The following is a 16811-nucleotide window of genomic DNA, read 5'->3' as shown; positions in this document are numbered from 1 at the left end:
ATAGGTGACGTTGGTGGTGATGGGTGTTGTGTTAGACAGTGGTGATTGATGCTGTCCATCTGTGAGCTGTGACTCCAGGGCAGTTTTAACAAAAATGCCTGGTATTGGCTGGTCAGAATTGACTGACCAATAGCAGCGATCGCCAATGCAGGGGGGCCAAAACGGCACCCTGGGCGAGTAGTAGAGATGGCCTGCTGTCAGGGACAGCAGTCATCTTTACTTTGTCACAGTGCACTTAGCACCAATGACCGTTTCCCGTTGCGCAGTACCTATACGACGCTTTGCGGGAAGCACATCCCGACAGCGCCATATATATACGGCGGATGTCGGGAAGGGGTTAATTGGGCTTCTGTCTCTGCCTCTATCTGTGCCATTTTTGCCCTTCTGCTTCCTTCTTAGAAATTCCTTTGCCAACGCTAGCTTCTTCTGCATTTGCACGGATTTCTATTAGCTTGTCACTTAGTCTCATTCCAGGTGGTCAACATTATCTGGAAGAGTTTGGTTGACGTTGATTGATGTGACCTAACCTCTTGCAAGTGTGCGATGCGGAGTTCTGCCTTCTCTTTGGCGTCTTCCCTTTTTTGGAGTAGAGAGCTAGCTCTGCTGAGGCTTTATAAATATCAGTTACTCAGGAATGTGATCTACTTTGCAGACAATCGCTGGCAGCAAGCATAGGCGGTAGCTAACCGATTCAAAGCTGCGTTTAACTGTGCGGTGTCATTGTTAAAGCGTGGAAGTGTGGCTATGTAGCGTTCAGCTCTTTCCCATAAGTCATCTAGGTTGTTGCAGAACTAGTCACTGGTTGCCTCATAGTTCTCTCTAATCTTTTGTGTTGGTTTGATCACGCATTTAGATTGTACTTCAATAAGCATGGACTCTGCTTCCTGTACATCTGAATTGTCAGAAACATGGTGCATTTGCTTTGGTTCAGCGACCAGAATCCAAAGCTTTTTGTAGACATGTTATGTCTTTGCTTAGAAAAGTACTTTCCCTCTAAGATAGACTTGCAGCTTAGCTTACAGGTGACAAACTGTGGATAACGAAAAATCATGACCACATACACTTCCTAAGATAGCGGATGGCTCTAACCTTGCTTGCGGACTATGCGTATACATGCAGACGCTGTAGACTTAGGTTTCCTTTGACTATTCTACCACCGATGCACGTGAGAGAAGCCTCTAAGTGTGCGTGGCAATCTCTTGTACAAGCAATGGAAGATGGTGAACTCGCTATACTCATTACCTTAGCGACACCAGTTGCATGTAGAAACCCAGTGAGGGAGGGAAATACATACTTCCCCTTAAGGCTTCATGCCCACTTCAGTCTTTTTCTTCAGGGTGCTGGCCGTTTTTCAGATGGCTAGCACACTGACCCATTCATTTCAATGGGGCCATGCACACTTCAGGTTTTTTGACGGTCCTGTTGCTCCCTTCCGACAAAAGTAGAGCATGTCCTACTTTGGTCCGAGAGTCTGTGACCGTGAGGTCCATGCAAGCCAATGGGGCCATCAAAAAATCGGAAGGCATCCGTGTGTGTGCAGAGGTACACATACAGACAGATACTGCACTAATAGGCAGCCACTTCTCTCTGTCAGCACTGATCGAGAGAATACGTTGTCTTGGTGACGCGTCCCTCTACTGACATCCAGTCCGACCTCCCTGGATGACGCGGTCTGAAACGTCATCTCAGGAGGCCGGACTTGAGGAAGAAACACGCAAGCAGGGAGTTCTGGGTAAGTAGTAACTTTTTTTTTGTTGCAGGTTTTTTTAATGAACCATTAATCTATATTGTGAGCGCCGCTAATGGCATTCCCTGTCCAGCGGTAGTCCCTGTCCAGGGTGCTGAAAGAGTTAAAGGGCTGCACTGATCGGCAATAACTCTTTCAGCACCCTGGACAGTGAGTACCGTTGGACAGGCAGTAGCATGTGCGGCACTCACAATATTGTGTTCATAGTGTGAACGGGTTTCAGTTTCTGAGAGGAAACTGTACACGGTACACGGAAGTGTACACGGAGTACACACGGGAAGCACACTGTTCCAATCACAGATAAACGAATCCGTGAAAAACGGCCGTGAAAACTGTGATGGAAGTGTGCATGAGGCCCAACAGCTATCACGTACTAGTACGTAACATGTCATTAAGGGGTTAATGTGTTTTAAACCTAACTCAAGAATCACAGATGCACCTTTCACAAGAGCAATCTAAACCGGTATATGAAATATGGATCAGGTTATATGGGCATGTTTTTGGGCTCAAGTATTCAGTAACAACCCTCCACCTTTTACCAGTATGTGCCAATTTGTGCATTGACTTTGCAGTATAGGATTCATATATATTGTAAACACAATTGGAGGAACTTAGAGAATCTGTCACCATGGTGTTCTGCTGTCCTATCTGAGGCAGCATAAAGTGGTGTCAGACACTGATTCCAGCGGTGCATCACTTAGGGTATGTTCACACGCTTAACAAAAAGCGGCTGAAAATACGGAGCTGTTCAAGGGAAAACAACTCCTGAATTTCAGCAGTTTTTTGAGCAACTGGCGTTTTTGGAGCGGTTTTTCTATTGAGTCAATGAAAAACGGCTCAAATAGTGACGTGCACTTAACGCGGCCGTTTTTAAAAATAGCCATGTAAAAACCGCCCTGTAGGAACAGAACGCCGTTTTTTCCATTGAAATCAATGGGAAGATGTTTGGAGGCATTTAGCCCCCGTATTTTTAGCAGTTTGGGGGGTTTACGGCCAGAAAAACGGCTGAAAATAGCCTGTGTGAACATACCCTTACCTTGTAGTGTTCAGTCCTCTTCATAAAATCAGTTTTCTACTGCAGCGTGAGCCGAGAACGTCCTGGGCTCGTGCTCAGGAGTCTGATATTCATGAGTTGCAGCTAGCTCCGCCCACCCACCACTGATTAGCAGCTTTGGCAGAAAGCGGTCAACCAGCGGCCGGTGGGTGGGGGATAGACTCAGCTCATGAATACGAGCTGCTGAAGTAGTTTATTTTAACAAAAACTACCGAACACTCAAAAGTGAGTGATCGTGTTTGAATCAGGTTATGCGGACATCAGATAGGGCAGCATAAACCGAGTCACAGATTCCCTTTAAGACTAGGGTTTCATACACCAGTCTTAATAAATAAGGTACGTCTCACTCCAGCACACATTGATTAAGATCTCTTAATAAATTCTTCCTAACTCTGTCCATCCGTGCGCCAGGATGTCAAATTTACGCCATCTGGAGTAGACTTGCCCTTCATTTATGCCAATCCATGGCACAAATTATGATGAATTTGACGTGCAGCGGTGGACTTGCCTGCTTCCACTATGTCCCTCCAACTTTTTTCTTTTTTTCCTTTTTCACCTCTCGCTATTTTTCTGAAATGTTTGTACAAATAAGGCGTGCAACAAAATGAAAGTTTTTTTTTCCCTGCCACAATTCTGGTGCAGACATTAATAAATTCCCCCCATGGTATTCATACTATAACATATATGTTGTGTATGTTACATAATAATGAAATACCATGACATCTGTGCTGCTCCTTTATACCTTATTCAGACGAACATTGAAATAGTCCGTGTGACAGCCGTTCTTTTAACTGACCGCATGAAAGGTCCTTGAAAAAAATAGGACATGTCCTATTTTTGTCAGTTCTCAGAGATCCCTCAATAGACTCAAGTCGTGTAGTTCAAGCTCTGAATTATTCCCGGAAGTCCTGTAGCTTTTCTAATATTGAGGACTTGACTGAGAACTTTCTTCCTGTGCTGTTCGTGTCGGCGTGTTGACAAGTGCATGACCACAAGGGACTGTCACATTGCCTATTACTGGAGTCCCCAAGCAGAGCGTCCGCTAACGCTTTGCTCTGGACTCCAGAACTGCTCCCGACATTTGGTCAATGACTTCAGGGGTTTGCGGTCGCTGGAGTTCCCAAGCAGAGCAGAAGCTGATGCTCTGAAACTCTAGCGATAGGAAACAATTCACAGGGTTTGAACTGCACGATTTAGTAGAGTTATAATTTAAAGTACATTAGTAAGGGACTTCTTTTCACATATATATTAACGCAATGCAATTTTTGGTCCCCAGATAACCCGTTATTTTCACCCCTGAATCATATATGGTGTTTATGGAGTCCATTAGTTGCAGTGTAGGTGACGCATGTAAAAGACCACGCGTATTATCTGTACAAGCGGCTTCAAAAACTAAAAATATAAAAATAAAACTTGACTACTGCTAGGTGTACGGGCACCCTTAAATATTATTATTTTAAAATGTTATTTAAAGGAAAAATTATATTACACATTGATGAAAAGTTAAATGATGCAGTCCTAGTTTTGCTGCCCTACTGCTATATCTAAATACACTGACCAAAGCAGAGAGTTTCATTAGTATCCAGGACCAGGGGAGATTCCTGTGGCAGGAACATTAAAAAGACCACAAAATGTTTTTTTTAAATAAGGTAAAAGCAATTTTTATTTATTTAGTAATAGAAACGTGGAACAAATGTTTTTCAAAATCACTTAAAGCTATGTAAATAAAGTGTAGCTTCGATTTGAAATCTACATTTTTACTATTAAGGGTTAACATGGCTCAATTGTAGAAATTCGGAATCGGGTGCCACCAGGTCTCCATGTTGTCTGCGTTCTTCATACTGCAAATGGTGGATTACTACACAGCATAGCAGAAGTGGAGGTTTTCCCAGTCGGTGAAATCTAGAAAAGAAAGTTTAATCATCAATTCATTTAACCTCTTATTTTCCATATAATGGACACTACTCCGTGACAACTAAAGACAAGTTTTGCAGGAATCATCCACTGATTTGCAGCTGAAGACATATCTGTACTCTCCACCTTTGTATAAAGACTTGTTCATCCATTAAGGTGAATAGTTAAACCATACCCATCCTTATTCAAACCACATCTCCACTATATACTAACAAACGTGCCTCGTCCTCATCTTCTAGCTGCCTGTAGTTCCCTTACAAATCCAGAACTGAGAAAACTATTTGATAGCTGTAAAGTAAGCCACTATAACGGGCTGCAATATACTATTACCCTGCTCATCTCAAATATTAAGATAAGCGCCACCTATTAACAATCTACCAGCAATCCCCTCACAACCACTCCAATAACACAGAAAGGGCCATCCATAATGGGGGGTTATGGACCATTATACCTTTTAAGTGATCATGAATAGGCAGTTTGGGTACCAGCTTTGGATTGCCATTCTAAACTAATGTCAGGGACATAAGACAAATGAGAACTAATACATACCATCTTGTTGCGGCTTGATGCCCTGGTGATGATTCAACGACTAGCATATAGCAGGGCAACGGTGGGTGGTTGTTCAGAGTCCTTCTGAGGTCCATACCAGAGAATCAACGTTTCATGCCTGCAAGACAGAAAATAATGTTAATAAAACATGATATTTTCTAAGCTTCAAATGCCAACCTCTGTATAGAAAACAACTGGTTAGGACCACGGCACTACATATATTTACAGGCATTACAGCAACAGGGATCACACTGGTTACTATAGTTATTTTAGCTATTTTCACACGGTGTTATACTGATAACCCCCCAATTATCAATACAACAAATCATGCTCAAAGTCGCCACTATCCTGCCAGGACTGGGGATGGGCTTACAATGTCACCATGGAATTACATGGTGCATTGCCGTTTTACTATAACGGATGATAAATCTATTTTGTAGGTTATTAATCTAGAAATTATAATGTCTATAGACTTCATAAAATAAAGGGAGATACCTACTATCTGAAAGCAGCTCCTTCCAGCTGGGCCAGTGAACCAATGACTGAACGTTGTAGAAACGTGGAAGTCGGATGTTTTCACACTTTCTTAAATAACGGATGTTCAGCCCCCCCCCCCCTCCTGTTTGTACACACCAAGCACTTCATCCACTAATACTTTCAGCCTCCCGCTTTGACTAAGTGAATCCTGCAGCTTTTGCTGTGTGGATCAGAAGTCAGACATTCCATTCAATCCCATGAGTCTCCATGCGATTCTCAAAGGAATGAATGGAAAAACGGACATCTGGTCCACACAGCAGATGCTGCAGGATTTGCTTAGTCAAAGGGGGTCACACGGTCCGACAGACTTAATAGATTTATAAATGCAGTATCATGTAAGGCTAAATTCACAATATCCTCGTATAATCCGTTACTCTGATCTGTAAAACGGATGCAAACGGATTGTAATCAGTTTGCATCCATTAGGGCCTGTTCACATCAGCGTTCGCTTTCCATTCCGGGGTTCCGTCTGAGGTTTCCGTCGGGTCAACCCCGTAACGGAAAGAGAAACTGAAACCACAGCTTCTGTTTCCATCACCATTGCTAATGGGTCGTCACCATTCCAGCAGGTTTCCGGTTTTCCGACGGAATCAATAGCGCAGTCGACTCCATTTACACGGTTGATAAATAAATCCATGCTAATACACTGGATTTCCTACACTTAAAGGCCATGCACACTAAGAAATCAAGAAGGATTTTGCAACAACTATTAAATTGACTTATTTTTTTCAAGATTTTCAAGATACGGCTTCTATGTATTCTGTATATATAGAAATGGAATATTTCTTCAAAGCAGATTCCATCAGGTCAGGAGCAGCTTTCAGCCCAGCCATCAGTTTAGCTGACCTGATGGAATCGGCTTTGACGGAATACAGTATCTACGTACACAGGATACAAAGAAGCCGTCTCCTAAATAGAAAAAAAAATGTCATATCAATTTAAAAGTTGTTGCAAATCACAAAATATTATAAAAAAAAACAAAAACGCTTCGAAGGTTGCAGATCGCCTAAAAACACAAAGATCAAAACTGCATCTACAAACCATATCGGCCATGTTCACACAGGGTGGCTACGCTGCGTAAAAGTATACAGCGTAACTCCTGCGGGGTCCAAGGCAAATTCCACCAAATTGCTGCTGCGGAAAACAGCAGGTAAAAAAAACCAAAAAAAACTTAATTACTCTGGTCTCTGTAGTCATGGCGACGCATCCCTGTTGTCCAGCCTCCTGGGATGAAAATTCATGCATCAATCACATGGGATGAAACGTCATGTCAGGAGGCCGGCCTGGACGGAGAAGTCAAGAGATGTGGGAAAAGCCCAGGCACAACCATAGAACGGGATCTACAGGCCGCAATTACCGACCATTTCACTTCTATTGACATTGGACATTGTGGAAGCCTCAGAAAGATGGGACATGTCCTATCCTGCTTTTTACGGACCGTGCTCCCATACTTTGCCGAAAATGCGGGTAGCTGTCCATGGCCCCCAGCTGCCGGCCGTGCCCGTAATCGCATACCATGATTACGGGCACAGTCGCGTGCATGAGGCCTGAGTCGAAACTTTTTTTTCCTATGTGATTTTTGCAATGGAATTGTGGCTTTTCCGCAGCAAAAACCGCAACATTCCCTTTGAAACCTATGTATGAGGAAAGCCCGCAACCAAAAACACTGTGAATCAGCAACATAAAGCGACACGCGGCTTAAAAGCACGCAACGCAGGTTCATTTATGAGCTTGTTTTCTGCACATTTTTACGCAGTGTGTGGATGAGATTTGTTCATACTGTATTATGCTGCAGATTTTCAGCAATGAAATAAGTTGTGGAAAACCTGCAGTATTTATGCTACGTGTGAACATACACTAAGGCTACAGCACACGTGGCGTATTTTGATCCGAAAAATTTGCACCAAAGCTCAGGAAATTTGCAGATAAAAGGCCTTGTTCACATCTGACTTGGGGTCCCGTTCTGACAGAGCTTTCCGTATTAACGGGACTCTGAACCGACACAGACGGTACCCAGAGGCTTCCATTTCCATCCCCATTGACGGATCTGTCGCCATTGAAATCAATGGTGATGGAAACGGAAACCTCTGGGTTCCGTCTGTGTCGGTTCAGGGTCCCGTTCTGACGGAAAGCTCCGACGGAACATCAGAACGGGAACCCAACGCAGATGTGAAAGAGGCCGGAGCCGCACCTAACCGCACGCTTTTCGATGCATTTTTAAGTTTTGATGCATAAATCTGTGCGTTTTCATGCTGCGGGTTTTGGAGGAGTTTTTCCTCAGAACTAGGCAGATACAATTCGCAAGCAGAAACGCAAGATAAATTGACATGCGGTGGATTTTAAAATACGGATTGCAGGTCAATTTCTGTGCAGAAAAAAACGGCAGCGTGTACATGAGATTTCTTGAACTCTTCTACACCTCGCTGTTACTGTATTACGCTGCGGTTCTGCCGCACACAAAATGCATCATGTGCATTAAGCCTAAGGGTATGTCCACGCTTAACAAAATACGGAGCGGTTTTCAAGCGAAAAGCGCTCCTGATTTTCAGCCGTTTTTTAAACAACTTGCGTTTTTTGCGGAGTCAATGAAAAACAGCATCGCAAGAAGTGACATGAACTTTTTTACGAGGCGTTTTTTTTACGCGCCGTTATTTGAAAATGAGGCGTAAAATAACGCCCCGTCGGAACAGAACGCCATATTTCCCATTTAATTCCAATGGGCTGATGTTTGTAGCCGTTCCGCTTCTGATTTTTCAGCCGTTTTTGGGATGTTTAGGCTGTGTTCACACACACTATTTACGGACGTAATTCTGGCATTTTAGCCCCGAATTACGTCCGAAAATGCGGCTCAATAGCATCGGCAAACATCTGCCCATTCATTTGAATGGGTCTTACGATGTTCTGTGCCGACGGTCATTTTTTTTACACCCCGCTGTCAAAAGGCGGGGCGTAAAAAAACGGCCGCGTCAAAGTAGTGCCTGTCACTTCTTCAGACGTAAATGGAGCCGTTTTCCATTGACTCCATGGAAAAACAGCTCCATTTACGTCCGTAATGGACGCAGCGAAAAGCTCCTCAACATGCCTCAAAATTACGGAGCTTTTTTCTCGTAAAAACAGCCCCGTAATTTCAGCCGTAATGGACGCTGCCGTGTGAACATACACTTACAGCCCGAAAAACGGCTTAAAATAGCTTAGCTCAACCACATGTGTTCTGCGCACACACACACACACACACGCACACACACATACACACACACGCACACACACACACACGCACACACACGCACTATTAAGAAGCCTGAAAATAAACTTTGTAATAAAATTATTAAAGGCTATGTACATCTTAAAAACAAAAAAAAATCTAATTGTGTTTGGTGCAAATTTCCAATGACTTTTTCTTAAAGGAACATTTTTTTTTTTTATATCAGTTTTATGTTAGGGTTTTATTAAAAACGTTTATATTTATTTGTGTGTTTGTGTGTTACTTTTTTCTATTTTTACACTTTTTCTTCCCTATGGGGGCTGCCATTTTTTTTTCCATTTCTGTATGTGTCGATTAACGACACATACAGACATGGAATACGGCAGCTCCAGTCCCATAGGGACTGCGAACGGGGCCCGTTCCATCCACTTTGGTGTACGCCGTGTGGGTGGGAACGGCGCATGCGCCGCTCCCACACAGTCCGATTTGAAATGCGCGGCGTCCGGCGCCATTTTCCTGTGGACCGGAAGTCGCGGCCGGGCAGTAAGATTACTACTTCCGGTCGCGGCTTCCGGACTTGTGCACATGGAGCAGCGGCAGCAGACGGAGCGGACGGACCGGAGGGAGCGGCGGCGACTGGAGCAGGTAAGTGATTTCTACGTATGTTCGTGTTTCAGTGTGTTTTACTAGTGTATGTAAACCTTCTACACTGTGTGTTAGCTCAAAAAATGGCGACACACAGTGTAGGAGGTTAGACCGTTCAAACCCCTCGTTTCTCCCGGCACTAGCCAGGATAAAGGAGGGGGGATTCTGAGAGCTCACTAGAGCGAGGGATTTTTTCCCAATTTTGCAGCATAAAGCAATGTGGTTGCTTTACCACATGCAATGCTGCAATTTTGGGAAGTGCTCCATCTAGTGACCAGTGCTGGGAAATATTATAAATTGAATCCAATTTATAATATTTCCTGACTCGTGAAAAAAATAAAAAAAATTAGAACAATGTTTAATCACCTACACACTAATTGTTTAACTAAAAAAAAAAAAAACATGTTTTGCTGGCAACACATTCCCTTTAAGTGATTTTTAATTTCTCAGATATAGCTGCTTTGCATCCTGTATACAGAGCAGCTGTATTCTGCGCTGAGACTTGAATCCGTCAGGTCAGCGAGGCGGACGGGTTCAGTGTCAGTGGGTCCTGCTCAATCTAAAAAAACAATTATTATTTTTTAATAAATTAGAACTTTTCACCAATCACACCGATACGGTTTAAAAAAATAAATAAATATACGTTTTCAAAAGGTGTACATCGGCTTTAAAGATAACCCATGCATGTGCAGCACAGATCCTGGGGCACTTCACTTTTTTATTTTCTCCTGTTATTTAGATATCGGTGCCGTTATATTTGGCGCCAGATATTTAAATAACCCCCTGAACTGTCAATGGGGCATGTAATTGGCGGCTTTTTAAAAAAGGGAGGCGATTTCAGGCGTTTTTCGCCACTGTTTCCGAAATGGTTTACAAGCACAAAAAAAAACAAAACAAAAAAACCCCCTGTGTGAACAGGGCCTTAATAAAAACGCCACATTTTGATCCCGAACCTCAGGGTTATCCAGTTCTGGCAGGTAACATGGCCAATACAGTACAGGATTTGGACTCATTACAGAAGAACCACCACGTGACTGCTTTGTAAACAAGAGACAGCGCGGCATAGACAGTTCACAAGGTAAAGCTTAGTTTGCCGTGTTAGAACCTGGAGAGGTTTCACCACAAACAAATTAGGGTATGTTCACACGAGGGCGTCCGTTACGGCTGAAATTACGGGGATGTTTCAGCCTGAAAACATCCCCGTAATTTCAGCCGTAACGGCATGTGCAGGCGCTTGAACGCCGCGTCAATTACGGCCGTAATTGGCGCTGCTATTCATTGGAGTCAATGAATAACGGCTCCAATTACGGCCAAAGAAGTGACAGGTCACTTCTTTGACGCGGGCGTCTTTTTACGCGCCGTCATTTGACAGCGGCGCGTAAATACACGCCTCGTGTGAACAGACAAACGTCTGCCCATTGCTTTCAATGGGCAGATGTTTGTCAGCGCTATTGAGGCGCTATTTTCAGACGTAATTCGGGGCAAAAACGCCCGATTTACGTCCGTAAATAGGCCGTGTGAACATACCTTTACTCTGTTTTGCTACGATCGCAGCAAATCCTTGTAGTTTTGCAACGAATTGACGAAAATCTGGGCAGAATAGCGCGATCGCTGCAAAAAAAAAACCCTGCGATTTTCGTCAATTCGCGGCAAAATGGCGCGGTTTTCCCGCGATCGCGCGGGGAGAGGAGGGGAGGGGACAACTTAATTTTGACCGCAACTTGAACGCCCCTATTGCTGTTACAAAATACTGTATTCCTAGCTGTGCCATCATAAACCTTACACAATATAAAAGTATAAATGCAAATATGGCAGCACGTAACAGCAGCACTGTGTGCACGTGGAGCGGCATTATACAGATACAATTCTCATTACAAGGCGCTATTCACAAGGGTCACTTTTCAGAACGGCTTCTAGTTCGTCTAGTCTAAGGCTTCGTACACACCTGGTCTCAGCTTCCACAAAGAAACGACAACCAGCGAGTCCATAAAGCAGCTGTATTTAACATGAGATGGCCACACCCCCTCTCAAACCGGAATTACAGCACCCTTTCAATGCTGAACAAATTTTTAGCGTTTTTTTTGCAGGAGGAAAAGTCTGCCTCAAAATTCCGTTTGGGATTTTGAGGCAGATTTTGACCTTCCTGCACGGCGTTTGCCACGTTTTTCGCTCGCGCACATTGAGTGCTACGGGCAAAAAACTCCTGGGAGGTCAATGGGAGGTCAGAGGCGTCACCGCGCGAAGATTGGGCATGTCCCTTCTTTCTCCCGCGAGGAGGTTTTACCGCTCGCGGGAGAAAACCGCCCGCTCCTCTCATTGAAATCAATGGGAGGCATTTTCGGCCAGTTTTTGCGGAGGTGTTTTCGCGCCAAAAAGCTCGTCAAAATACTCCATGTGAACAGGGCCTTAAACTCATGCATTACGTGAGGATTTGTTGCGCGTAATCCACAGTGTTAATTAAGTAAATGAGATTTCAAGTAATATTATCTGCACATTGTGAAATTTTACCGCACGTAAATTGACCTGCGGTGCGTATTTTAAAATCTGCAGCATGTCAATTGATCTTGTGTTTCCGCCTGCGAATTGTATCTGACAAATTTATTAGAAACATCGCCCCAAAAATCCGCAGCATTAGGGTATGTTCACACGACAGCTTCCGTTACGGCTGAAATTACGGAGCTGTTTTCAGGACCACAATTTCAGACGTAATGGCAAGTGCAGGCGCTTTTCGCTGCGTCCATTACGGACGTAATTGGAGCTGTTTTTCTATGGAGTCAATGGAAAACGGCTCCAATTACGTCTCAAGAGGTGACGGGCGCTTCTTTGACGTGGGCGTCTTTTTTACACGCCGTCTTTTGACATGAAGTGATCAAGGGGGGTTCCGATGCTTGTCGTGGCAATCGGAGGTCAGACAATGACCTCCGGGTTGCCATGTACGGAAGACTCGGAGGAGCAGCCTCCTGCCGGTCCTCCGAGGCTTCCTGTCAGTGTGACTGTCACGTCACAATGACAGTTAGAGTACATTACACTACATTACACTACGTGCAGTGCCGCACCTGCCATGAGGCACCACCTACCCGAACGGGGGGGGGGGCGGCATTTTCAGCCCGGGACGAACTGGACCGGGGGGAGCAGACGTGCCGAACATCTGTAATACTCCTCCTCCTCCTCTCTGACGCTGTACACAGCACATGCAGCCAGAGAGAAGCAAGTCTGCAGGAGGAGCGACGAGCAGCACGAGGTAAGTTCCTGCCTTGCTGGGACCGGGACCCGTGACGTGAGTATACTGCAAGGGGGGTTCTGGGCATTTTACCGACAGCAGAGGGTTCTATGGGGTTGGAATAATCCACCCCATAGAGCCCTCACATCACTATAATGGAAGGACTAGTGTGGGTGGGGGAGAGTCTGACTGTCTGACTTACTGCAGAGAGCTCTATAGGGGGGGCTTCTGCCCCCCTTTAGAGCAGTCAGTCAGATGCTCAGACCCCCCTAACCTTTCAGTATAGTAACTAGTCAGGGCTCTATGATAATTCCCCCCTATAGAGCCCTCTGCTGTCAGTAAAACACCCAGACCCCCCCCCCCCTTTGCAGTATACTCCTGGCTTTGTAGCTTTCCTGTGCTTAATTAGCGTGGGAAAGCTACAAGCAGGGCTGTGACTGGTGAGTCTCACAGTCACTCCCAGTGCACACTGCATGTGGCAGCTGCGGCAGCCAGTCTGACTGTGAGTCTCTGACCAGTCACCACCCACACGCAGCAGAGAGACAGGATAGACTGATAGTGCCTGTCGTTGAATAAACCCTCAACTACTACAGTTTCACAGGGATTGACTATGGCAGCTTCTATGATGTAGTGGTTAGCTTGTCTGCCTTACACATGGAAGGTTGTTGGTTCAAATCCCAGCTGGGGGGTTTTTTTTTTTGTTTTTTTTTATATTATTAATATCTTGTATTGGGCTTTGTTCACACTAGCATTAATATACGTTTACCTCTCTTCCGTCAGAGGAAGAGAGGATCGATACGTTAAACAGAAAGCAACGGCTCCATTAGAATTACCATTGCTTTCAATGGTAATTCTTTTGTATCAGTTGCTTTCCGTTTGTCTCCGTTCGCTAGGTTTCCGTTCTTTTGAACGGAAATAAAAGTTCTGCAGACTGTACTTTTGTTTCCTTTAAAAAAAACGGAAACTTAGCGAACGGAGACAAACGGAAAGCAACTGATACAAAAGAATTACCATTGAAAGCAATGGTAATTCTAATGGAACCGTTGCTTTCCGTTTAACGTATCGATCCTCTCTTCCTCTGATGGAAGAGAGGTAAACGTATAGAAACGCTAGTGTGAAAGAAGCCTTAGGGCCTGTTCACATCAGCGTTGGCTTTCCGTTCTGGGGTTCTGTCGGAGGTAACCCCGCAACGGAAAGTCAAACTGAAACCACAGCTTCCGCTTCCGTCACCATTAGCGCAGTCGACTGCGCTATTGATTCCGTCACAAAAACGGAAACCTGCCGGAATGGTGACGAACGGAAACCATTAGCAATGTTTCCGTCACCATTGATTTCAATGGTGACTGAAACGGAAGCTGAGGTTTCAGTTTGACTTTCCGTTGCGGGGCTCACCCGACGGAAACCTCCCACGGAACCCCGGAACGGAAAGCCAACGCTGATGTGAACAGGCCCTAATCCTTCCCCATAAACCTGCCCCCGCTAATTAAAATAAATATATTATATAATGTATATCGCGCTGTATCCGTCAGATCAGCGGGACTGACTGATTCAGTGTCAGGGAGTCCTGCAGGATCGAGCTGTTACCGATCACATCTAAGTTCATAACTTAGATGTGATCGATAATAGGCGACCTAATGGATTCAGGTCTCAGCGCTATATACAGCTGCTCTGTATACAGGATACAAAGCAGCTGTATCTCAAAAAGTGCAAATCATTTTCAATAAAAAGTAATTAAAACTTGCACAATCGCATTAATAGATATCTTTATATATCATAGTGACATGTCCGAAGTTTTCATCGGTGGGGGACCGAGCACTGAGGCCCCCACCGATCGCTAAAACGAAGCAGCAGAAGTGCTCGGGTGAGCGCTGTGCCGCTTCATTTATGATCGACTTTCAGCCGAGTGAGCGGTGTACGGACTCCTAGACTTTCTATTGAGCCCGTACACTGCTCCAAGGAAAGCCAAACAGAATTGAAGCGGCACACCGCTCACCCGAGCACTTCTGCTGCTTAGTTTTAGCGACTAGTGGGGGGTCTCAGTGTTCGGACCCCACTGATCAAAACTTCTGACATGTCAAAAGTTTTTAAAAAAGTTGTTACACTTTAAAGAGAATCTCTCACCTGCCCACAGATTTGCATTTGAGTGCAGCATGTAATGGTCAGGGCTGCACAAACTCTGGGGCACTTTATATATTTTTTCCTACCCTCTTTCCTTACTTAGATATCGGTGCTGTAATATTTGGCGCCCGATATTTAAATAACCCCATGAACTGCCAATGGGGCGGTAATTAGCAAGGGGACGTGTAACATCGCTGTGACACTGCCCAATCCGCTACGGACAATGTCAACAGCAAGAGCTGGAGAGAGGAGATCATGTGCGCGCGCACACGCTCTCACTCTTCAGTTCTCGGCAGGCAAGTACAAGACTGTGATCTCAGGGGAGAGATCAGTCTTATCGTCCTTGTCTGCCGAGAGCTAAAGAGTGAGAGCGTGCGTGCGCGCACAGCTCCGATGCCATAGAACAGAAGAAGAAGAATTCACTCTTCATCTCCTCTTGTGTTCCTTAGTGGTGGCGGAGCTGCGCGCACGCGCTCTCTCTCCAGCTCTTGCTGTAACGCTGACCGTAGCTGATTGGACAGTGTCACAGCGATGTTACATGCCCCCTTGCCAATTACCTCCCCATTGACAGTTCATAGGGTTATTTAAATATCGGGCGCCAAATATTACAGCACCGATATCTAAATAACGAAGGAGGCTAGGAAAAAAATCTAAAGTGCCCCAGAGTTTGTGCGGCCCTCCCCATTACATGCTGCACTCAGCTGTACATGTATGGGGAGGTGAAAGGTTCTCTTTAAATGAAAGGTGTTATAATTTTATTTTTTTTATTTGATATATTTTATTTTATGGGCCTCATTTTTCTAATTATTTTAATATGTTTCCGAAGGTAGCTATTTATTCATATGTTTGTACGTCTGTGGGGGCAGCCATCTTTCTTTTTATTTTTCATACCGCTAATTTTTGTTTTGCAGGTTCCGCTGGACCATTTGGGCTACGTCGTAGATTCGTTGAACTACTTCGCTGATTTAAGCTTTATTTATTTTTTTAACCCCTTAACGCTCTGCGGCGTAATAATCCGTCGTGCTAACTGTATCGTTAGCGCTCAGCGACGGACTATTACGTCGCGGGAGGAACGGTCATTTTGGCCGTCCTCCCGACACATACAGGAGCTGTGACAGCTGCTGTCTCGTACAGCAGCTGCCGCAGCTCCTACAGCGGGGACCGATTGCTGTGTCCCCGCTGATTAACCCCTTAAAAGCCGTGTTCAATAGCGATCACGGCTTTTTAGGGGTTAAGCTACAATCGCCAGCCTGCTACACGATTGCGGCTGGCGATGGTGGCTATGGCAACCGGACACCAAACAATGGCGTCCGGCTATGCCATCGACGGAAGCCTAGTGGGTCCTGACGAAGTCAGGACCCACTATGCTTGCTGTCAGTGAGTAGCTGACAGCTCTGATACACTGCACTACGCATGAAGTGCAGTGTATTAGAATATCGATCAGGGCCTCCTGCCCTCAGGTCCCCTAGTGGGACAAAGTAATAAAGTAAAATGTTAAAAAAAGATGTGTAAAAATAAGAAAATAAAAGTTTTAAAAGTAATAAAAGTCAAAATCCCCCTTTTTCCCTTATCAGTCCTTTATTATTAATAAAAAAATATAAATAAACTATACATAATTGGTATCGCCGCGTCCGTAACGGTCTGCACTACAAAATTATTTCATTATTTATACCGCGCAGTGAACACTGTAAAAGAAAATAATAATAAACCGAACCACAATCACAATTGTTTGGTCACTTCACCTCCCAAAAAATGGAATAAAAAGAGATCAAAAAGTCGCATGTACCTAAAAATGGTCCTGATCGAAACTACAGTTTGTTACGCA

The 16811-nt window shown here is 44.6% G+C and overlaps 1 long non-coding RNA gene across 1 annotated transcript; it reads right to left on the bottom strand.

The window, feature by feature from the left end:
- Positions 1-4490: 4490 nt before the first annotated feature.
- LOC142699117 (uncharacterized) lies at positions 4491-5864 on the bottom strand. The gene is made up of 3 exons (XR_012866002.1): positions 5764-5864; positions 5265-5382; positions 4491-4703 (listed from the first exon to the last, which is right to left on the bottom strand). It is a non-coding gene; the product is annotated as an uncharacterized LOC142699117 (long non-coding RNA).
- Between the last annotated feature and the right edge of the window lie 10947 nt (positions 5865-16811).

This window comes from Rhinoderma darwinii, unplaced genomic scaffold, assembly GCF_050947455.1.
Source record: "Rhinoderma darwinii isolate aRhiDar2 unplaced genomic scaffold, aRhiDar2.hap1 Scaffold_130, whole genome shotgun sequence".
NCBI classification, from domain to species: Eukaryota; Metazoa; Chordata; class Amphibia; order Anura; family Rhinodermatidae; genus Rhinoderma; species Rhinoderma darwinii.
This window is presented reverse-complemented; position numbering and strand designations above follow the sequence as displayed.